Raw genomic sequence first — 24,946 nt, 5'->3', positions numbered from 1 at the left:
GACCGCGTGTCTACCTTACCCGAACCCGATCCAGAATCTTGTGGCCTCGGGGCAGACGCGCCGACATAAGGAGGCGGAAAACGATCTAATAGATAAAAATCATCGTCATGATTATTAAGGACAGGATAAAGTGACTGACAAACAGCATATTGACCCGAGACTTGCAACCTACGCTCTTTCTCTTGCCTCTCCGTCTGTTCTCTTTCCTCCCGACGCTTTGCTTCCTGTGCTCTCACATGATCATTCTTCCGTTGCTCTTTATCAAACAGCGCTTTCTCACGTTTCTCTCGCTCACGCACTTCCTTCACCCATAATCGCACACATTCAAACATGTCTTGACGAGCACGCCGCTTACACATACACTGTTCCACATACTCAATCTTACGCATATCAAACGACCCATACAACGGCCACCGTAACTCAGGATCCTTTCTGGTATATTTCCTCCATACTGTGCTGTACATTATGGAGGAAAGACCATGCTTCACATACATATCCCTATTAGGAGTCCCCTCAGGGGGGGCTGGAGCAGATTCCTCGAGGTTTAACCGGTTCCCAAAGCAGCAGCACCACTTACGGAGTGCGCTAAAAGCAGGCATGCTCAAAAATAATGCAGAATATGCAGTATTATCAAAAATGGCACTTAAACGTTGTGCCGTTCAAAGTTACACAGTTCCGGAGAAATATCTCCACATTACCTGCCTATATGTGTTGCAACGCATATATTCTCACAATAGCCAATACAAGATATGACCGGTCATCACAAATCAAACTCAAATAGCCAAACCAGGCTTCAAAAAACTCGGAGCAAGTACCGTACAACGGTTCTTACCAATCAAGAGTCCAGATTCCAACTGCCAAGCTCCAAAATTCGCCCAAACGGCTGTCACGGCAGGACCGACAGAAGAGATCTCAGTCGAGGACCGGCGCCACCCAGATGGTCAGCTCGGAAGGGAAGGAAGAAAAACCTCGGGATGCCAGGACTAAAATGCCTCTGGCAGTGATCACATCCCCGGCCAAATTCCTCACCTTCGTCGCGACCAATCCTTCGAGCATCCGAGTCGCCGATGAGCCCCATGTTGGGCGCCAATTGATGAATACAGGCCCCAGCTAGGCCCGCAGGACACAAGGGTTCGCTCTCCTGCAATGGAATCTATAAGGAAGTTGGCACGGAAACTGCAAAGTACAAAGACAAAGTTTATTAACCCTTAAGGGTGGTCCTACAATCCATACAACACCCTTCAATAATGCATAGAGTAGCACAAAGAACTTGCGTACACGGTCCCCTTTTATACACAACAGAGGGGCTCATAAGTGGGTGGATACAACATAGGGAAGGAATGTTACCTTTTATGGACATTTTCGATACAAGATCAATATGTGGGCAGAGCTGACATACTCCTTGAGCCCGCGAAAACATGGTCAAGCAAGGACTAACTGATAACAGATGTGGTCAAGCCTGGGCATGCGCCAGGCGGACAAAGGAACTATTTATAGACTGTTACTAGGCAGATTACAAGAGCAACTAACACGGAGATAGGACTCTTCTCATGTTGGGCACGTGGAGACATGACAATACAAAATGGAGTTCAGACTTTAGTCAACATAACGAAAGAGACGTGTTCTAAGGAAGGAGAATTCATGTCTTTAGTAAATGCTTAATCACATCGTGGTTTCAATTTACAACAAGATCTTCTCTTTTATTCATGGGCTTTTCTTTTAAAGAATGGAAAGTATCTTTTTAACTCTCCAAATCCCTCAACTACAGGAGGCTTCTGGTCCACAATAGCGAATTTAGAGCCGGGAGGTAAGGAGGGGTTTATTTTTAAGTATGCTGACCCCAAATTCTTTAAAAAGGTTAGGTTGAAGATCCTGAGGGGGTTTGCAGAGACTTGGTACAATGTGAGAAGAACTTTGAAAATTCCTTACCATAGTTTTTTAGCCCCCATTTGGGATAGCCCCGGCTCTCCAGAGTGGACAAAAGACAGCTTGGCTAAACCTCTATTAGAGGGAGGTCTCAGACAATGGGACCAGTTAATGAATGATGGCAGACTTATTTCCTGGGAGAGTTGTAGTCAGCTTACAAATTTCCGACTTTCCAGTTTTAAATATATGCAAAATCAGAGCTGGTTTGCTGATCCACTAACAAAGATAGGGGAACAAAATGACTTAGAATTTAGAGTGAAGCAGCAACTGTGTCAAAGAAAGGAGGTGGCGATGATCTATTGGTTATTGGTGGAAACCGAGGATGGAGATTTTACGCCTCCAGTGGAGTTGTGGGGAAAATACTTGCCGGAATCATCGCTGGAAAAGTACTGGCAAGTATCTATGGCTATACTATTTAAATCGGTTAAGCCTGCGCATCTGACAAGAAACCATCTCTTTTCCATCCATGGAGCATATTGGTCACCCTGGAAGCTGTCAAAGTTTGGGAGGAGAGGTGAAGTCCCTTGCCCAAAATGTGGTAAAATGAAGGCGGACAATGTCCACATGTTTTTAGAATGTGTAGAACTGCAAACATATTGGAATGAAGTGACTGGGGCGTTGTCTCACATGCTTAAGCTGCAAGTTAAGGTAAGCGTTCTATTTGTTATTTTTGGGCAGTTGGAGCCCGAAGTAAAATCCCCTAAAGGTCAGGCGAGACTTATCTTTTACATTGCACTGCTTGAACGGAGAGAAATCTGTAAATTGTGGGTGTCTCCTCTCTCCCCAAGTTTAGATGATTTGTTAAACTCAGTTAATTATATAGTCACCTTAGATGGGAAGAGTACTAGAGATGTAAACTTCTGGCTCCCTTTCATTGAGTGGTGTAACAATCTAAATGATAATAGGTAGTTACCTAGCGGTCCTATGATTATGCCTTACCAGCCTCGTTCGGCATCCAGGTTTTGGTATTTGTGATTTGGTTCTGCCTGGCAGAAAGTGAGGGAGAGGAAGCAGCCAAATTCACATGACCCCCTCCTCCCCCCTCCCTGTCTTCTATCCCTATCCATACCTACCCGTATTGCCAAAAGCATAAGAGGGCAGAGGCGTTAGGTGCCCATCAGGATGTGCAAAGGGGAAGAACGGTTTGTTTTTTCTTCCTATTAAAGGGGCTTATGAGGACTAATAAAAAAAAAACAACAAAAAAAACAAAGCAAGAACTACATTTTTTTCCCTGGTCCCAGCCTACTATGGTATAAGGACTATTTTGGCCACCTTGTGAGAAGACCTGGCTCTGCCGGTTTACTCAATTATGTGAGATTTGTTCTGAAAGGTCGTTTAGGGCTTGCATCCACAATTTTGGGGACATGTGTGGACATTTTGTTTCCTGCTTTTACAAGACTGCCTGGGAGTGGATAAGTGTAGTCTTGGGGTCGGTTGAAAGTCATATGCCACTAGCTGTAGAGGTTTACAGCCCCGAAGTATGGGTGCATCAGGTGTATGGTTTCATGTGGGTCAGGGCTGCCACCACTTGTACAGACATTGCAGGACAGATTGCTGGACAACCTGGGAATAAGAGACCTATACTTGGAGCAGAAATTACAATCTTCTATCTCACTTGTAGGCAGCAATTGTATTTTTTCTACTTCTGTGCAATGTATTTGCTGATCTGTAATAAAATGAACATGCTGAAAGTACCAACTGCAATCTCGATGTTTGAACACTAAATCTATACCGTACAATGTATATAGCTATTTACTTTTCTAAAGCGCTCTAATGTAACCCTGGGCGCCGTGCTCCTCTTCGCCCACGGAGTGCACGTAGTGCTGCCTGCTTTGCCGTTTACGAAGTAGGCGTAGCAGGCAGCGCTACGCACACACCGTAGCGAAGCAGAGCTGTCCGCCACCTGCCTCCCGCCCGCCCTAATTTTAAAATAATTTAAAGAAGGTTAAAGGTAAATAAACCTCCTTACCTTCAGCGTGGCGTCCCGGGGCTCCCTCTTCTTGCTGACGGTAACTTCTTCATGCAAATGCGCATGCGCGGACGCCCGCGCATGCGCATTTCACGCGAGAAAAGCGCATGCTTGGGCGTCCGCGCATGCGCATTTGCATGAAGAAGTTACCGTCAGAAAGAAGAGGGAGCCCCGGGACGCCACGCTGAAGGTAAGGAGGTTTATATTTACTTTTAACCTTCTTTAAATTATTTTAAAATTAGGGCGTGCGGGAGGCGGGCGGTGCGTAGTGGGCCTACGCGGAGCACGCGAGTGTGCGTAGATTTTGCCACACTACGCACTGCTCCACGTAGCCCCACTACGCCCACTACGCCCAGGCCTGCTCTAATGTCCATTCAGGCTATGTTGGTGCAATAGAAAAAAACAAATAAATAAACCTGTTTGCCTGAATAGGGAAAGACAAAGCAAAGATCTTACCTCCCTTGTTACAAAAGGATAAACTCTGTGGCCACCATTGGGAAAAAATGGGAGGGGGTGAATGAGGAGATTGAAACACAGGATTTATGTTTAGAGGCCATGGAGAAGGACTAGAGATGACAGCAATGTGTACTCCACACGTTAGTCACATAAAATGTGAACACCTGGTCAATGGACCCCCCCCCCTTAGTTTCTTCCAATATGATTAAATATATAGTACCCTCTTTTGTGTCTTCCAATGATGTGGCAGAAATGTATTCAATTCCAATCTTTTCTGTAATTATTTGTTTATTTTTGTTTAGAGGGTTTTATTACGTGTGAACATGACCCAAAAGAATCAGAGCGCTATTCGGTTGGTTACATATATGAGTGCAATCAAACTTTTAAACCATTGACACAACGCAAGAGAGACACTGTATCAATTTTATCAACTCTGTACCTGCATACTTAGACTGAGGTGGTCAATGATGTCACTGCTGGTTGTGGTGATGGGATAACACATCCAGTAATGTGTCCTGTTTACAAAGTCAACTCATGATCACTAAGCAGCTTGACAAAGCCCTTTTCCTGTTTCCTGTTCCAGAGCCTACTCTAATAATCTGTCATGACAAATGTAACAGAGCTGTACCACACTCCTGTCTGACCTGGTCTCCTACCTAGTAACAATGATAAAAAATATGATATTTCTGAACTGTACCAGGACATTTGTTGGCAGAAGAACCACAGTGGTTAACATACGAAGATAAATCCTTAGTCCATGAATGGACAGAAGGGGCAATTGATAGGTCATTGTTTCGCCCTCCTGAAGCCATTGATACTTGGATGGAGACTATAAAAAAAACTGGAATCTTTTCTTCACTTGTTTATGAACTGTTGTTAATTCCACAGTGAACAAGGCTTGCTCTCGTGCTTTAAAGATTGTAAAAGAGGGAGGCACTCCATGTGTGAGCTGGAAAAGGCCTCCTGCTGAGGTTCCGTGTAGGACGGAACAACACTTTTGAGTGGTGACGAATATGGATGAGTTTGGTGTCTACGAACCGCAAATGACGAGTATAGTGGGTGTACGCAGTTTCGCTATGCAACCACGTATGGTTCGTCTTATTTTTGGGTTTGTTCATCTGAACCCTCGGGTTCCATTTTAGATACGGCATCCATTTTGTTTCTTGCCCTCAAGTAGCCAGCGAACGGACTTTGTCCGCTTCGTGACCCTGGGACTCCCAAGCTTACACGAGGGACACGTGTTCCTTTGAGTGTGACTTTTACGACGAGGGAAATGACACGGCGAAGGCAGATGGCCCCGCTCGAGGCTCATCTTGCCGTGCCGTTCTATTGTTTCAGTCATGCATACATTAGACACGAGGTCTCTGATCCCGTTATCAAGTTTCCTTTATTACTCCTAACACTCTTCTCTAATCTGTTGTGCATCCTTGTCCTTTCTTTGCATCTGTTTTTGTCCCTTCTCCTAATGTGTTTACGGTCAGGATGGAATGTGTTTTATTGCAGAGAAGATATGTTTTTACAGTTAGGAACTGGCAATACCGTTGTAATTATGTTCCGGCCTCCTGAAACATGAACGCGACTCTTTGAAGTTTATTGTGGGAACTGAGTTGTAATCTTTGTTCACCATACTGTGTTATGGGAAAAACGTGTATAAAAGGAGCGATCCACTTTTGCAATTCGAAGCAGTCTCCGAGAACCTACACGTTGTGTACTTCTTGTGACCTCTGTATCCCTGCAGTAAATAAACGCTGATCTCTGACGTCGCTGGAAGTGTCCCGTGTCTCTGTGTTTCGTACGCCAGAACAGGTAACCCACGAAGGTTTCAGGTGTTGTTCCCTGGCACCGCTGGGTCTTAGAATAACCCAGTCCTTCAGTTGGCGCCCAACGTGGGGCGACATCAACGGTACCGGTCCAAAGCCCGACGATCGTGAGGAACTTCGTGTGAAATCTCCGAGGGAAGGTGCACCCCGCTTCATCGATCCAGTTGTCGAAATAAGTGGCCCGACGTCTTTTCCCGCAAAGATCCCCGCCTCCTGACGGCTGCGACGGACTGATGCCCTGACTGTCGACCTGTTTTGGCGCCTGGCGTAGTCCTTTGTACGGCGAGACGATAGACGGGCCTTCCTGGTGACGCCATTGTTCTCTCAGTTAAGTATTTGTGGGTCGCTCCCAGTGTTCCTTTGTTGTTTGCATGGTACCATAGCATTTGTGGTTCTTAGTTGTTGGGTTTTATTTGACAATTGCAATTGCCAAAAACCGAGGGTCTTGCATTTTTTGCGAGGATATCATAAATTCGATAGCCCTTGAAGTTTGTAAACTCGGTTAGTGTGCGCGATGCCTAGCCGTAGTACTTTGTTTGGGTTTCTCAAATGTTGCAGAATGGATTCCCGGCTGGAGGATTCATGTCCGATACCTCCGGTTGGAACTCCTATTTACGAGCTCTATAGTCGCCATGGCGTGGGTCCTATCGTATATAATGAATATTGGGTCCGCTACACTAAAAATGATGGTGTTCTTAGTTGGCCATCTCATGGTAGTTTCGAAACTGCCGTTTTAGATAATTTGGAAGCTAAACTGTTTAAAAAGAAGGCTAGGCCAGCCATGTTTGATTCCTTCCGGTTATGGCGGAAAGAGGCCAAGCAGAAAGAAATCAAACAGAGTAAGAAAAATAAAAGAGAAGGCGTTATTACGGTGATGCGAAATGCAGAACAGTATCAGCGAGACATAGATGAGAAAGAGCAGGAAGTTAGTGCTCGACTTCATCATATGGCGGTGGATAAATGTTATCCGGTGCTACCGTCTAATGTCGATAAGACGGGAGAAGAAGCGATAGAGGATTCGCTATTGTCTTATCTGTTGAAATCACCAACTCCCTATGCTCCCGATGCTGTGGGTCCTGTGATTCTACCTCTTCCTCAACCTGCTGTTTTGGCGGCTGCTGGTCAGCCCGCCGTTCCTCCCGCTCTCCCGAATCCCCTTGTGCCGCAGATCGTTCATCCTCTTTTACCGGCTTCCCTTCCTACTGCGCCTTTCCAAGTCCCTCCTCAGTCTGTCGTTCCCGCTACTCCTGGTGCCGCGTCTACCTCTACTGCCTCTACCCCTACTGTTGCTGCGCCTGCATCTTCCTCCTCTTCTCCTTCTGTTCGTAGCCGTCTCCTGACTGCTGTTGCTACTCTTTATTCTCCGCTTTTTGGGCCAATACTCGGCTCGACTCTTTCAGATGTTGCTCAGAGGCGCAGCCAGCTTCCTGATGGTAGGGAACGTGAATCGCTGGTAAAAATGGCACGTAAATGGATTCGTAATCCTGTTAAATACACTTCACGTGTAGTGTTTGAAACGTTTTCTCAGTTTAATGCGCCCACGCAACGATTTGTGTTTGAGGAATTGTGTAAATCGTTGAAGGAGGAGTGGGATCATGATGTGGTTGATAATGTACCGTCTGAGGTTTCTGAGCTCCAGCATCAGTTCACAACTGGTGTGATCGTAGGTGACAAGGTTCGAGAAGCTCTAGAACGCTTGTTATCATTTCGATGTACAGTGCAACCTCGAGCATTGTTTAAGGAAGAGACTGCAGAGTGGATGGCAAAACCTGGTCAGTATCCGATGCGGGAAGTTCCCCCAGTATGGATGCCAGGTGATCCTAATGCTAACCCTGCTGTCCCAGGCCATTTTCAGAGAGTGTGGATACACCTCCCTTGGAAACGATCGGACGTCTTACAGGTGAAGCAAACTTTGCCTGATCCCCGTAAAAATCCTGCAGGTTATTATAAGGAGCTGTCCCAATTGGTGGATGCTACTGTTATGAACCTTGCTGATATTGACATGTTGTTTGGCAATGTAGTGCCTCAGCCGATTTGGGTGAAAATTCGTCACGAGAATCACGCGGCCGAGTTAGGCGGTGACTGGGCTGCCCTTACGGCGGCAGACGCTCAGCAAGTCGGTGGGGCTAAGCCTGAACAGCTTATTGTGGATTTGCCCCAGAGGATAATTACCCTTATGAAAACGCTTATGCCAGCGATGCGCGTCAATTGGGACAAGTTGTCCGCGTGCAAGCAAAAGAGGGATGAAAGCGTTTCCGATTTCTTTACGAGATTCGAGGAAGCGTTTGTTGATCATAGCGGCCAGGACATGGGTTCAGAGGGTGGTCAGCGGCTGTTTGTTGATAAGTTTGTATCGAACCTGTTGCCCGAACTTAGCAATAAGTTGAAAAATTCTGAGAGTTCGTGGGCTGTTTCTACCACTGCTCAAATATTGGCTACGGCCCAATATTACGAAAATAGGGAAAAGGAGGAAAGTGAGCGTGCAGATAAGAAAACGAAGGATCTTAAAACTAAGGTCCTATTGCAGCAAGCGTATCCTCCGCGCTCGAATTTCAGTGATTCGCAACAGTCAAATCGATCGCAATTACAGTTTTCCAGATCGCAGACACGAAATGACTCTCCCGCACCTCGTTTTGTGTTGGGATATAATCAATGTGCATATTGTCGAGGGGAGGGCCATTTGAAGTTTAATTGTCCGGTTCTCCGTGATAGGAACAATGGTGTATCAGCTCGAGGAGGTCGTGGTGGTCCTCAACAAGCTTCACGTGGTAGAGGTCGTGGAGTTACTCAGAATCAGGCAGAGCGTTTTGCCACTTCCTCAGACTCGCAGAATTGTTTCGATCGACGCGAACCATCGTCTGGTAGATCTGCACAGTATCATGTGGATGACTGTTACGTCGAGCGTGATGTTGATACGGACGGTATCTACTAGGACAGCCATAGACAAAGGAAGGGAGAAGTATCAGTTCCGGTTGATCAGAGAGGGCCTTATGTTGCAGTAGCCACATTGGGCGTCATTGAGCCTTTTCTGTTGGACACTGGTGCAGCAAAAAGTTCCATTATGCATTCGAAACTCCCTGGCGCGCCTTTGTCTGGCTTAACGAATGTTTCCGTTGGATTCTCTGGCGCCCCCGTTCGCAATCCAGTTTCTAGCCCCTTGCCCCTTACGATTGGGTCTCATGAGTTAGAAGCTCCTTTGATTTTGACTACTGGTTGTGGTGAGAATCTTTTGGGTTTGGATTTGTTGAAGAGGTTACATGCGACTTTGTACTGCTCTCCTACGGGCGTGGAGCTTACATTGGGTGAGAATGTGATTTCCCCTATGTATCTATCGATCGATAAGCTCCCACCGGAATTGAGTTCTCTTCCGGTTTCTTTGTGGGCGACAGGTCCCAATGATGTGGGCCTGCTGGATATACCACCTTATGTTGTTCAATTGAAAGTTGATGCGCGCTTACCACGCATACCCCAGTATCGTATTTCCCTTGATGGTGAACGGGCACTATTAGCGATCATTTATGATCTGATCGATAAAGATGTTATCGAGGAGACACGAGGTAACGTGTGTAATAGTCCTGTGTTGCCTATTCTGAAACGAACTGATCCCTCCAAGCCTCCCGTGTACCGTCTAGTTATTGACTTACGGGAAGTAAATAAAATTGTTGTCCCGCAGTTTCCTGTGGTTCCAGACATTACAGCTTTACTGACTCTGATTCCAGCCTCTGCATCATGGTTCTCGGTAATCGATCTGAAGAATGCGTTCTTTAGCATTCCGATTGCTGAGGAAAGTCGTGATTTGTTCGGATTTTCGTTAGGAGGTCGCAGTTTCCGGTTCAAACGCGCACCTCAAGGCTACTGTGAGAGCCCATCGATCTACAGCCAAGCTCTTAAGAGTCAACTAGATGCATTTGTGCTGCCGACTGGTGCGGCTTTGATTCAGTACGTCGACGATCTGTTGGTAGCTGCAGACACTGAACAAGTTTGCAAGACTGCTACTGTGTCACTGTTACAGCATCTCTGTGACTTACACCACAAAGTGTCACCTTCTAAATTGCAATATTGTTGCCAAGAAGTTACCTACTTAGGTCACTTATTGTCAAAGGCGGGAAGAAGGTTGACCCCTGAAAGAATCGCAGCAATTGCTCGAATGACTGTGCCGATGACCCAGAGAGATGTGCGTGCCTTTTTAGGTATCACGTCATACTGCAGACAGTGGATTCCAAATTTTTCACTGTTAGCGAAGCCATTGATAGCTCTCACGTGCAAGGACGTTTCGACTCCTTTGCCATGGACGGAGGAATGTCAGAAAAGTTTTTCTGAACTACGTGATGCACTGTGTTCGGCTCCCGTGTTAGGTACTCCTGATTACAGCAAGCCATTCACATTATACGTTCACGAGAGGGAAGGTTGTGCGTTGAGTGTTTTAACGCAACAATTTGGTGGCAAGCAGCGCCCGTGTGCATATTTTTCCTCGACCTTAGACCTGGTAGCTAGAGCGTTGCCAAGTTGCTTGAGGGCGACAGCGGCAGCAGCGGCGTCTATTCGGCAGTCCGCAGGTCTTGTTATGGATAATATGCTCATGGTGATGGTTCCGCATGCAGTTGATAGTCTCTTGAATCGGACAAAAACTCAACATCTGACGAGTGCAAGGTTGTCTGGGTACGAGCTGACCCTTTTGGCAAGTCATATACAGATCAAACGTTGTAATGTACTGAATCCGGCGACATTGTTGCCGATTAATATGGAATCAGATGATGTGCCACCACATGATTGTTATTTACGAACTGAGGAAGAAACAAAAGGTCGTGTGGACCTGAAAAACACTCCCTTGACAGATCCCGATGGTACTTTGTATGTGGATGGCTCGTGCTTTAAATTGCCGAATGGCGATGTGACGACTGCGTATGCTGTAGTGACGTTGAGCACGGTTGTGGAAACTGCGAGATTGAATCAGAATTCAGCACAAGCTGCAGAGTTGATTGCATTGACAAGAGCGTGTGTTTTGTCTAAAGGAAAGCGAGTGAATGTGTTTACCGACAGTCAGTACGCATTCGGTGTTGCGCATAACTTTGGAAGACTGTGGAGAGAAAGAGGATTTATGACATCGCATGGTACGAAGATTCAGCATGGGCAGCTCGTGAATGACCTTTTGGATGCACTTACATTGCCTAAACAAGTGGCGATCGTTAAATGTAGTGCACATCGGAAAGTGACGGATGATGTTGGTCGTGGTAATGCGTTTGCGGATAAGATTGCTAAGGAAACGGCTAAGGATCTTGCGACCCGAATGTATGTCACAAGTTCAGTGAGGTGGCCGACGGAGACTGGTATGTGTGAAAATACTATTGAGAGTGTGAAAGCAATTCAGAATGAAGCTACTAAAGCTGAAAAGACTAAGTGGAAAGAAGGTACGGGAAAGTTGGACATGCATGGATGTTGGGTTGACCTGACGGCATGTCAGAGGTGGATGTTACCAGATGCGTACGTATTAGCTGTTGTGACGATGGCTCATGGGTTGTCACATATTAGTGCGAAAGGAATATGTAGGTTCTTGTCCCCTGTATGGAGGAATGAGGGTATTGCTAAATGTGCCGAGAGAGTGGTTAAGAATTGTATGGTGTGTTTGATGCACAACCCTGGCAAGGGTACCCCCAATCCACCTGGTCATTTTGCTCCTCCTGTTTGTCCCTTTGAGGTTATCCAGCTGGACTTTATCCATATGGAGAGATGCAATAACCTGAAGTATGTTTTGGTTGTGGTTTGTGCGTTCTCCAGATGGATTGAGGCCTATCCTCTTAAGGATAACACTGCCCTGTCCACAGCAAAAATCCTGCTGAAGGAATACTTTCCTCGGTATGGAATGCCACGGATCGTGTGGTCGGATAATGGAAGCGAGTTTGTGGGAAGTGTAATGCAGAGTGTGTGTAAGGTCCTGGGAATTCGTAAAAAATTCCATAGTGCTAATCATCCTCAGGCAGCGGGTTTGGTTGAAGGGTACAATGGTACCCTGAAGCTAAAACTCGCCAAGGTTCAAGCTACGACTGGTCTATCATGGCCTGATGCCTTGCCTCTGGCTCTCCTATCGACCAGAGCGACCGTACACTCTCGAGTAGGGCTTAGCCCATATGAGATTGTGTTCGGCCGTCCTGCGAATATTTGGGGAGTCCCGAGGCCAAGGGCTTTTGATAGTCTTGAGTATCCAATGTTAATTGATTACCTGCATGATTTGACCACTAAACTACGGTTAATCCATCAACAGGTCTTTGAAGCTCTACCGGCGCAGACAGAGGGTCCTGGGCACCAGCTCCGGCCAGGCGACTGGGTCGTTACCCGAAACTTCGGTCGGAAGCGTAACTTGGAGCCAAGATTTGTAGGACCCTTTCAAGTCTTGTTGACAACGAGGACGGCGGTTCGACTGGAGGGCCGGAAGAACTGGGTCCACGCCAGCCATACGAAAAAGGTACCGATCCCCTTACCAACGGACGGTTGGGTGAGGACTGGGATTTCGGCAACAGAAACTGAGACTCCTTTGCACTTTGTGCCGTTTAGTGACGCTCAACCTGTGGGGAATGATTTGTCACTGCCAAACCCACATGTGGAGTCATCGGTAGCAGAGAACCCAAGGTCTGACTCGTTGTCCACTTCATCGAATACTGTTGCGCCAGCTGAACAATTGTTTGTAGAGCAAACTCGACCTGGAAGAAGTCGATACTTTCTTCGTTCAAGGACTAATAAAAATTAGTTGTATATTTGCTTTTTGATGCTATGAACATTATGGACAATTATATCCCAATTATATCCTTTCTTTTTGAGTTCTTATGTGCTTTTTCACTGCTAAGAGATTTGTAATAACACTGAACGTTTCGAGGAAACCTCTCCATCCGGGTTACCGTAGGGCCGTGCGGGTACTCCTTTCTGTTTAGCAGGTTTCTGACGCTAGGTCGGTTACTTTTGTCGATTCCTGGGAACTCCTGGGGATTGATAATCGCTACTCAGAACGAAGTGCGTCAAGTACGTCACGGACGGTTTGTAGAGGATGGCATTCTCTAAGCTGTTGGAAGTAGAAAGGATGTCAGCGCAGAGATCAGAGTTAAGGAGAGTTGTACGAACAAAATGTTTTCTGTTTCAGGTGTTCCTACTGTCTCTGACCGTATCTATGTTACTGGTGGGTGGAGTGTATTTTGGAGTACAGTTGTTATTACCTTCTGCTTCACCTACCTTTTCTCCTAAGCTAAGTTCCCTCACCACTGTTTCCCCACATTCTTTTCATTCTCTGCCTCAACATGAACAGGTTAGGCATGCGGAATTTATGAATAACTCCTTCGTTCAGCTGCTACATCAGCATCAGTTGGTGATGAATACTACCAATTGTTGGGTGTGTGGGTTAATGCCACATACCATGGATAGAGGTATTCCATATTTGGTCCTTCCTTACAGCTCCCAGGGTTCGGCACGAGCCTTCCAAACTATGTTCCGTAGTGCACTAGATTCCTACCCCAGTCGAGAGCCACGTTCTGTCAATTTTGGTCCTGGGCCGTATCACAAGCCTTTGGCGATAGCAATAGCGGATTTAGATAGAGATGTTTTTGATGCATCGCTTATCCCAAATGAAGAGGTGCAGGCTTATAAGGATCTGAGCGAGGCTGAGTATAGTACGTCAGTGGGTGATAGACAGCTTAAGAGCTCGTCCCCAATATGGATTGTACCACACCTCGGTAATTTCTGCTTGAAAGGTTTGGGTCGAAATCCGAGAGCACAACTTGGGAACAGTGCTTGCACTGATACGTATGTTCTACCGATGCTCTCTTCCCCTGTTTTCCTGACCGCTAAGGGCACTTATTTTGTATGTTATGAACGCGCATATACATGGTTACCCCGTGATTTTTCGGGTACCTGTTATATTTTGCGAATCTTTTACCACCGACTTTCACAGTCGCCTCAGATTATCACAAAACTAGAGTCGTGAGAGGCGTTATTAGCAAAGAGGATACTGCCGGTCAAGAAGCAGGAGACTTCTTTAAGGGTTTCTTGCCGTTTTGGGGACCTATGGTTAATAGTAGGAACCTAAGACAGTTGACCCGGGTAGTTGAGTCGACTGCTAATATTACTGCAAGTGCCCTTGGTAATTTAACAGCTGAACTTCAGGCGGATAGACTCATGACGTTGCAGAACCGTATGGTTCTAGATGTCGTTCTTGCAGATAGAGGTGGTGTGTGTAAAGTTATCCATTCGAGTTGTTGCATTTTTATTCCTGACAATGCTCCAACTGTCTACCAAGCCATCTCGAAGTTGCACAAGATTTCCGAGTCCATACACGTGGACGAAGGTAATTGGACGCTTCTAGGATGGTTTTGGGGCCTGATGTCAACTTGGGGTTGGAAGATTCTGATGATCGTAGGGGTTGTTGTAACGTTTCTGTTCACGTGTTGTCTTTGTGTACAGTGTGGTCCTGCCTTATGTGGCCTATGTGCTACAACGTGTATAAGACGGCCATCTGTTACCAAGGAGACGTTGATGAATAGAATGATGTTCCAGCAGCAGCTGAACGATCTGATGAATATTGATAGATTCCGATCTTGACTAGTGCTTGCCTACATGAGGGCAAAAGGAGCGTCTGAGGTTCCGTGTAGGACGGAACGACACTTTTGAGTGGTGACGAATATGGATGAGTTTGGTGTCTACGAACCGCAAATGACGAGTATAGTGGGTGTACGCAGTTTCGCTATGCAACCACGTATGGTTCGTCTTATTTTTGGGTTTGTTCATCTGAACCCTCGGGTTCCATTTTAGATACGGCATCCATTTTGTTTCTTGCCCTCAAGTAGCCAGCGAACGGACTTTGTCCACTTCGTGACCCTGGGACTCCCAAGCTTACACGAGGGACACGTGTTCCTTTGAGTGTGACTTTTACGACGAGGGAAATGACACGGCGAAGGCAGATGGCCCCGCTCGAGGCTCATCTTGCCGTGCCGTTCTATTGTTTCAGTCATGCATACATTAGACACGAGGTCTCTGATCCCGTTATCAAGTTTCCTTTATTACTCCTAACACTCTTCTCTAATCTGTTGTGCATCCTTGTCCTTTCTTTGCATCTGTTTTTGTCCCTTCTCCTAATGTGTTTACGGTCAGGATGGAATGTGTTTTATTGCAGAGAAGATATGTTTTTACAGTTGGGAACTGGCAATACCGTTGTAATTATGTTCCGGCCTCCTGAAACATGAACGCGACTCTTTGAAGTTTATTGTGGGAACTTAGTTGTAATCTTTGTTCACCATACTGTGTTATGGGAAAAACGTGTATAAAAGGAGCGATCCACTTTTGCAATTCGAAGCAGTCTCCGAGAACCTACACGTTGTGTACTTCTTGTGACCTCTGTATCCCTGCAGTAAATAAACGCTGATCTCTGACGTCGCTGGAAGTGTCCCGTGTCTCTGTGTTTCGTACGCCAGAACAGGTAACCCACGAAGGTTTCAGGTGTTGTTCCCTGGCACCGCTGGGTCTTAGAATAACCCAGTCCTTCACTGCAGCCCACAATTCACCAGCCACTAATCCTCAAATAACCACTCACAGTCTCAAGACCAGTTACATCTCTCATCGATATGCAAGAAGGACAGGCTTCAAATACTACTGTTATATCCAACACTGCAGAGCATCACATCAGTCGGGGCAACAATGTGATTGATGCCAGTTTAGCCACCCCAAGGCTAGACTGTAAAGAATCCACGAGGGACAATGATCAGGCACAAGAAAACCTGCTGAGGGGGACTTCTAACAATTGGGACCTCACAAGAAATTCTAGCATATCCCAACACATGAAACCATCTGTGGAAAAAAAGGTCACATGGGAGCACAGCCGCAGCACCCCATTTTACACACAAGGGAGGACCGGCAAAAATCAACTGCCCAGGGCCCCGGCGTTACGGGAACATAAGGAAGCTGAGCACCCAGGAGAACCCTCACATTTCAGTATTAAAGGGGTTGGGCAAACAAAGGCAGAAAACCCTGCAGTCGGCTTGATATTCACCCCTCACTATGTCTCCAGCGGGCCGGCAGACATTTTGAACAGAGGGAACCTGTTAAAACTATTTCAACACATATTATCCCTCAAGCATCTAACCTCAGCAGAACTGCACTCAGTAGAATTTGCCCATATACCTGGGACAAGGGCTCCTGAATCCACAATCACAAACTGGGACTCAACAGCCACTAGAGACACAATTCTTAAAGAGGCCACCACTTTCGATGAATGGGGCATAGAACTCGAGCCCACTCGGACAAGGAAATTTCCTCATGTCTAACCATGGCAATGAACTTCGCTCCGCTAGCGGAGGTTGTGGAGTTTTGGTAACTACGCATTTAATTGAAAACACGGAATTCATGCAATAATTCCGACTCCACTACGCAGTGGAGTTAGCTACTGTACCCACAACCCTTTGATAAAACAACTTTACCTTTACATGCTAAAAAGCATATAACCAATTCACAAAAGTGAACTTTGAAAAATGCCAGGCAATGAGAGAGAAAAAGCTATTGGGGTCACCCCAAACCTAGGGGAGGGCAAGCCGATAGCTTGAACACAAAGAGCATATCATGCTGAATGATTCGGTGGTGGTCCCATCCTCCTAGGCCAACCCCAAGCAAAGTTATGGGCAAAATTACAATGCCAACCAAAGGCCCAGCAAAGCATTATGGGGCGAAATTCTAGAGTATAGTGAATATTATAGTATTAGCTCTCAGCTGAGCTGGAGAGCCTGTCCCTTGAGGAATGTTTTGATATTGGATACTATAATATTCACTGCAATCTAGAATATGGTCCCATAATGCTTTGCAGGGCCTTTGGTTGGGATTGTATTTTTGCTCATAACTGTGCTTGGGGTGGACCTAGGAGGATGGCACCACCACCGAATCATTTCAGAATGATGTACTCTTTGTGTTCAAGACATCTACTTGGTTCTCTCCCTAGGTTAGGGAGGACCCCAAAATCATCACCTGGACTGGATAATTCATGTTTACATTACCCTACGGGTCACAACTTTCCAATTCCAATATTGTCTACAATATCATCATGTTGGCAGATATGAAGCACGTGGGGAAGGTTATGTTAAAGAATACTGGGAATTACCATTCAGGTTTAGATGCAGGAATGGGGACACAGAAGTTTTACTTAGTGGCCACAACTGTGTGGATTATTTGAGAAGATCCTTAGTATGCAAGGACATTTCACTTCATGGGGCATGCTATGCAGCAAGTGCGAACTTGTCATGTTATCTGAAAGGCTCCCCCACTGCAGTGATTTGTCCAGTTTTCAGGCTGCCCTCTAATGGGAGTTACTTGATGCCGAACAATCACTACAAGCTTGCAGTTCTTCGAGACGCCGACAGATGCGGCTCGTCTCCCCTGGTGACTAAGCACTTAAAGAACTGTATGCCCACACTGCAAAAATCCGCTCAAAGGTCTTTCGTCGCTCCCACTTAGCGGTACTGTAGGACTCATCCCTAACCGTGATGAATCAACTGGATATAAATAACCAATAATCATGAAGTAGTTTCTTGGACTCTCACCACATCTTGGTCCCCCTTCCCTGTCCTGAGGAAGACCCTCAGCAGAGGAATCCACCTACCCTTTTGCGCTAGGGTCGAAACGTCGACACCCCCTGAGTGGGCCTACACCCAACATTCATCCCCCAAACAAAGATGAAGTTACACTGTGACAAAAAGTTTTGAAAACTGACTGAAATTATAATCGTGCGTAGGGGTAGGCCCCAGACCGTAGGGATACCGGTTCTGATGGAATTTGTCCGGATCCCTCTTTTGCCACAACAACATTTAATTGTTACCTTATGCCTCTTAATGATTTTCGTTTCTACTCTCCACATGAGCACTTATCTTCACACTTTTTCTTTCTCCCTTTTGACAATAACTGTGTTTAATGGTGCATGTTATGCCTGTGCATATATGGTTCACTTTGTGAAAAAATACTTAGCACGAATAAATTGATGTTGGCTATTTAATTAATTTCGTAGTGGCCTCTGATTTATGATTTGATGTTTCTTGTAAATTTGCCTACAGATTCCTATGAATTGGTTGCATAAATAGGATTTAGGTTTGTCTAGAAGCAATTGTCTGCAGATGAGAAAGAAAAGGATAAATTAGACGGGCGGGCAACTCGCTCTACTTTGACCACTGACCTGAAAGGCCACTCTTAGATCTGCTGCCTGTAAGGCAGCTTATGGGCATGACTCCGTTGTAGAGATTCTTGCAACGATTCAGCAATGGTCAGATCTAGAACAGGTATATTTTTCAGATACATTTACTTGCGAGATAGTAGCTAGATATAGAAAATATTCTGATACTGTAGAACCTGCTGATATAAATGATGATTATAAAAAGTTATATGATGGCAACTTTCTTCCTTCACAAGTGTCCGATCTAATTAGGCGAGTTGTTAAGCTGCGTGCTGAGGTATTTCGATTACAAGAGGAGAAAAAGGCAGCTGAGAAAGCAGCAGCCGAGCAAACGGTTCAGATCCCAGTATACCAAGAAGGAGCTGTAGGGACAGAAACAGATACTAATAATCCTGTAGTCACTATAAAACCGATGCTTGAAGCTGTGCCTCTGTATGTTCCTCCAAAGGGTGCAGGAACAAGTGACTGTAAAACTCAGATGATGCAAAGGGATATTTTATTTATAATTGGGTCTATACCCCTTGGAGTAGAGCAGACGTTATGGGTCTTAAAGCTGCTTTGCCTGATCTGCGCAAAAATCCAGCTGCTTTTTATGAAGAGGTAGAAGGAGCTTTTAGTTCTTGTACTATGACATTGCCTGATATTGATATGTTCTTTGGACTTATTTTACCCCCTGACATGTGGAGATCAATTCTGAAGGTAGATGATAATGTAGCTTATGGTGATACTTGGGTGAATTTAGAGGGAATAGATGCTGCTAGGCAGCCTGCGCAGAAACCACAACAGGTGATATTAGATCTTCCCAAAGCTATTGTAACTAAGTTGAAAACTCTTATACCCCCTAAGAAAATTGATTGGACTACATTAGCGTCTTGCAAGCAGAAAACGGATGAGTTAGTTTCTGATTTCTTTACACGATTTAAAGAGACATTCCATGACTTTAGTGGGCAGTCATTGACAGATGACACAGGTAAGCATCTGTTCGTCGACACATTTGTCGCAAACATGTTGCCAGAAATAGCTAGTCGCCTAAAGGCCAGTGAGAGTTCATGGACTAAGTCTTCCCCAGTCTCCCTTTTGACTATGGCCCAGTATTATGAGCATCAAGAACTGGAAGCAAAAGGCAAGGAGGATAAAAAGGTTAAGGATTTGAAAACGAAAGTTATGTTGGCTCAAGTCTATGGTCCACCATTTGGAGGTAACGCGAGTGGTGGACATGCGATGTATCGTCCTGGTGTACCCCCTTTCTCTCAATCAACTTTGTCCTCTGATCAATGTGCGTATTGTTAGGAGTTTGGACATTGGCATTCAGGGTGCCCCCTTTGGCGAGGTCAGCAGTATCAGTGAGGTAGAGGCAGTATGAGAAGCCGCCCAGGGAATATAGGAAATAGGGGAGGCATGGATAATCCTATCAGAAAAGAGCCAGCTGGAGCTAATCCTACTTCTTTTAATACTTTTGACAGACAAAACCAATACCCAATGTCTGATTATTTGGCTGATGGCCCTAAGGATTTAGATTATGCATAGGAATGCCTAAGATGGGATAAGGAACCAGTTGGAGTCCCAGTAGATCAGATGGGTCCCTATGTCAATGCAAACGTCTTGGGTTCTACTGATCGCTTTCTGGTCGATATAGGAGCTACTCGTAGTGCTCTGTCTAAAGAATTGGTTCCTAGGGCTCCCCGTCTGGTGAAATGATAACATCGATAGGATTCGATGGGACACCTTCCCTTAGCCCACTGTCACAGCCACTTGCATTCAGTCTTGATAAATTCACTGCAACATGTCCATTTCTGCTTTCCCCTAACACACCGGATAACATTGTGGGTATCGATATGCTTAAACATTTTCGTGCTACAATACGCAGTTTAACCAGAAGCTGTGCGAGTTATTTTAAATGACAACTATCCCATGGTTGAGAGGTCTTGTCTCCTTAAAGAAGATGTTGCTCTGGCATCGTTACCTAGAACTTTGTGGGCTACATCCGATACCAATGTGGGACAAATGGTTATTATATTACCCCAGTATAAAATCTCTCGAGAAGGTGAAGAAGCATTGATACACATTGTACAGGAATTGATTGGAGTGGGGGTTGTGGAAGAAGTTCCCTATAATATCTGTAATAGCCCTATTCTTCCCATTTTGAAAAAGGACACTGATTCTAAGGTTTATAGATTTATCATTGACCTGCGAGAAGTTAATAAGATTTTAGTGCCCCAATACCTGGTTGTCTCTGACACTACAACACTTCTTACTATGGTTCCTCCTACTGCAACTACATTCAGTGTCATCGATTTGAAGAATGTTAGTTCACGATTATGGGCTACTTTGGAAGGAAAGAGGTTTCCTTACATCACACGGGACACAAATAGTGCATGGAGAACTAGTGTATAATCTCTTGACTGCTTTGACATATCCTAGAAAAATAGCAATTGTTAAGTGTAGCGCACACAAGAAAGTGACTGATATAATAGGACAGGGCAATGCCTTTGCAGATCACACAGCCGTGAGACTGCAATGCAGCGAAGCACTACATCTATGTATGTGGTTAAGTCACAGGCTGAATGTTGGCATGATGCCAGGCAAGAGGTGCTGGACATGCAGCGATCTGCCTCTGCTGAAGAATTAGAAAAAAATGGTCTAACGAGGGAACATTGGATGATGAGGGCTGTTGAAGGAATAAAGACATGACTAAGTGAAGATTGCCCACAGCCTATTTACATCCTATGGTTCACATGGCACATGGGCCGGTACATGTTGGAGCATCCTCAATAGCCGGTCCATTGCACTGGGAGGGTGTAGTATGAGCTAATCAGGGAACCAGAAACTTGGTGCTACTATCTAGAATGCCATGCTGCACGCGCTATCAGAGAACCAGGGCCTGCCTACCCAGGAGTCAGGGGGAGTCAGAGAACCACCGGCCACCCCTCCCGAGCATCCGGCGCGTGGTGTGTAAGCACATCCGAAAGCGTGCGGCAAGTCAGGGCAAGTCAGATACGCTGTGCGCGGCATGCGTTGAAAGGAAAAGGTGCAAGTGGGGTAAGGAGATGCATCAGCCATGGTCGCCCGTGGGGGCAGACGCCGGACAGCGTGTAGTAGGCAGACCGTCTCTCTCCGAGTCATCGTGAAGCTCCCCCCCTCCTTCAGTCGAGCTTTGAGATCGCAGGAGATATGCAGTGAGGGGTCCCCATAAGTCTTTGGGACGGGATCTGTGAGGCAAGAGGTCAGCATAGCTGTGAAGTTGTTCCTGCCAGGTTGACATCGTAGCCAACCAGGTCTTGAACTTGGGCGCTCGCCCTCGTCCCCATCTGCATGCCACATGGCGCTTAGCCAGTAAAAGTCCCAACGCGAAAAATTTCCGATGCGCCTTTAACGTGGGGCATGAGCGGCCCAGAAGGGCAATCATAGGGCAGGGTGGTATATCCACCCCGACCATTACAGAAAGGGCCGCGAACACCGCGATCCAGTACTCAGCCACAGCCCGACATGACCATGCCAGGTGCATGAAGTCCGCTCCTGACTGTCGGCATCGCAGACAGCGATCATCATCCCGGAGTCCGAAGCGGTACAATTTAGCCGCGGTGAAGTAAAGGCGATGTAAGAACTTAAAGTGTACCAAGCGGAGGCGGGCATTGCCCGTCACGGCAGTAGTGTGACAGCAGCTTTCTTCCCACTGGACATCTGACATTGGGGCACCTAGATCGCTGTCCCAGTCAGTCCGAGCCTTAAGAGAGGGGGGAGAAGGAGCCGCTTGTACATGTTTATATAACATCGAGACCACATGTGTCGGGGTGGTCGTCTGGAGCAGGGCATGTAAAGGCGCCATGGTGTCCGGCTCATCCGGGAAGTTAGGAGTGACAGCCCTAATATTTTGCCGAAGTCGGGTGTAAAGAAATGTATCCATTACCGAAGGGGCGGTGTTCCCGAAGAAGTGGGACACAGCGCGAAAGCTCCCCTGATGATATAGGTCGCCCCATGTGTGGATCGCCAACCGCGCGAGCAGCCTGCGTCCAAGCTCCTCGCGGGTAACACTTAGTCCGGGGTCAGGTGAGCCATTAGGGGGGGGGGGGGGTGGAACCAGTACTCCGCAAAGTGGCCCTGGGCGCAATCATAATACCTTCGAAAGTTCGGAACATCAAGCCCACCCTGATGATAGGGCAACATAAGTGTCCGCAGTCCAATCCTGGCCTGCTTCCCGCCCCAAATAAGTCGGGACAGCTGGGAATTGAGGGTCCGGAAGAAGTATGCCCCTGGGCTATATGGTATATTGGTAAAGAGGTACAACAATTTGGGAAGTACTACCATCTTAATCAGGGAGATGTGTCCCGCCATAGACAGCGGGAGATGGTTCCATTGCGTGATTTTATCGGAGAGCTTTTCTATGACAGTCCCGTAGTTTGCTCTAAGAAGGGCTTCCCGGTTCCTGGTCACCCTAACCCCCAAGTATGTTATCTCGTCCGCCTCCCACACCAAGGGGTAATCTAACGGGAACCGCGCAGTATTGTCAGTCAGGGGGAATAAAGCAGACTTCGCCCAGTTTATTTGTACGCCCGATATAGCGCCGAATTTAGTCACCTCCCGCAATAAGGGGTTAAGGTTCTCTTGCGGCTTGTGGACGTACAGCGTCATGTCGTCTGCATATAACGCAATGAGCAGTTGGCGTTCCGGATAAATAAGAGATCGGTGCTTGTGGTGTTGCCGAAGTTTGGCCGCCAGCGGTTCTATAGCGAGAGCGAATAGGACTGGAGAGAGAGGACATCCCTGACGGGTGCCTCTGTGAATAACGAAGGGGGCAGAGCGGGACCCATTGAGCAGGACCGCCGCCTGAGGTCGGCGGTACAACAACCGGATCCAGTCCAGGAAGTTGAAGGGTAGTCCCATCCGCTTCAACAGGGCCAGCAGGTAATCCCACTCAAGTGAGTCGAACGCCTTAGTGGCGTCCAGGAAAACCGCCGCAGCCTCGCATCGGGGATCGATGTCCTGGATCACTGCCTGCAGGGTGCGCAGATTGTGGGAAGTCGCCCGGTTCGGGACGAACCCGGCCTGGTCAGGAAGAACGAGACGTTCCATCAGTAGATTAAGGCGCGTTGCTAGTACCTTCGCCAGTATCTTACTATCCGTGTTCAACAAAGAGAGGGGTCTGTACGAGTCACAGTGCTCCGGGGGTTACCCGGCTTCAACAGAGATGTGATGAGGGCCTCGCGCATCGTCCCCGGTAGGATAACTTCCTCAAGGGCAGAATAATACAATTGCTTCAGTATAGGGGCAAGGACATGGATAAAGGCTTTGTAGAAATCTATCGGTAAGCCGTCCGAGCCCGGTGTCTTGCCCGACTTCATGGACATTATCGCGTCTTTGATTTCATCAAGTTCCAGTTCGTGATACAGAAATTTCTGCTGGGATGGGCCCAACCAGGCTACTGCGGTGTCGTCAAGATACTCATGCAATTCAATCGGAGTCGTCCTACGGAAGGTATACAAACCGATGTAATGATCAGTAAGGACTCGGAGCTGAGCCGCAGTGTCCCTCTGCGGGATCCCGTGTCCATCCAACAGAGAGGACACGTAAGTTCGGTAACGAGATGGCCGTACCGCCGAAGCCAATGCTCTACCGGGTCTGTCACCTTCGCCATATATCCGCACAACATAAGGCTTCCCCAGGAACTTGCACTCTTTAGCGGCCGCGTCTGTATATTCATTCAATTTTTCTCTAAGACGTGCTGCGATCCCCTGATCATGTGTGTTCCGTGCCTGCTCGCGCTCTAGTAGCAACAGTTCAGCCTCCCGTCTGCGCACTTCTCCGCGCAGGCATTTGAGGACCCCTCCGCCCTTCGCTATGCACAACCCCCTCACAGTAACCTTGAAAGCTTCCCATACGGTAGTGAACTTGGAGACTGTGCTAGTGTTACGGTTAAAGAAGTCTGTTATGTCGTCCTCTAATTCTGCCAGAAATACTGAGTCTGTGAGGTGCGCAGGGTTGAGGCGCCAGTTCAGGTGTGGGGACACATCAAGGGGAATGCGCAGCGATAATAACACAGGGGAGTGATCTGAGAATGTGCGTGCCAGGTGACACGCCTTGACCAGCCATGGGGCAAGGCCAGCTGACAGAAATATATAGTCGATGCGGGCCCAAGTGGAGTGTACAGCGGAGTAGTGTGTGCCTTGCCTGAACGAGGGGTGGAGATGTCGCCAGGCATCAATCAGCTGATGCTCGTCCGTTATGTTAACCAGGGTGCGTTGGGTATGAGAGTAATGAGACGGCTGAGGATGTGAACGGTCCGCCACGGGCCGAAGCGCGGTATTGAAATCGCCTCCAAGGATTACATGAGAGATGCCTAGTGTCTGTATCTTTCCCCACATGTTCAGAAGCGTCGCCGGGTCATCTACATTGGGGCCGTAATAGCAAGCGAACAGTATTGTGTGAGAGTGAAGTTTCCCCCAGATCATGCAATATCTGCCACAGGGCCCCACCTCAGTTCCCGCCGGTATGAACCCCATCCCGCGTCGCACCAATATAGTCACACCCCTAGAATAAGTTGAGTAGGACGAGAACACCCTGCATGCAGCCCAGCGTGACGCGAATGAGGGATCC

Source organism: Triturus cristatus, chromosome 6 (assembly GCF_964204655.1).
Source record: "Triturus cristatus chromosome 6, aTriCri1.1, whole genome shotgun sequence".
NCBI classification, from domain to species: Eukaryota; Metazoa; Chordata; class Amphibia; order Caudata; family Salamandridae; genus Triturus; species Triturus cristatus.
This window is presented reverse-complemented; position numbering follows the sequence as displayed.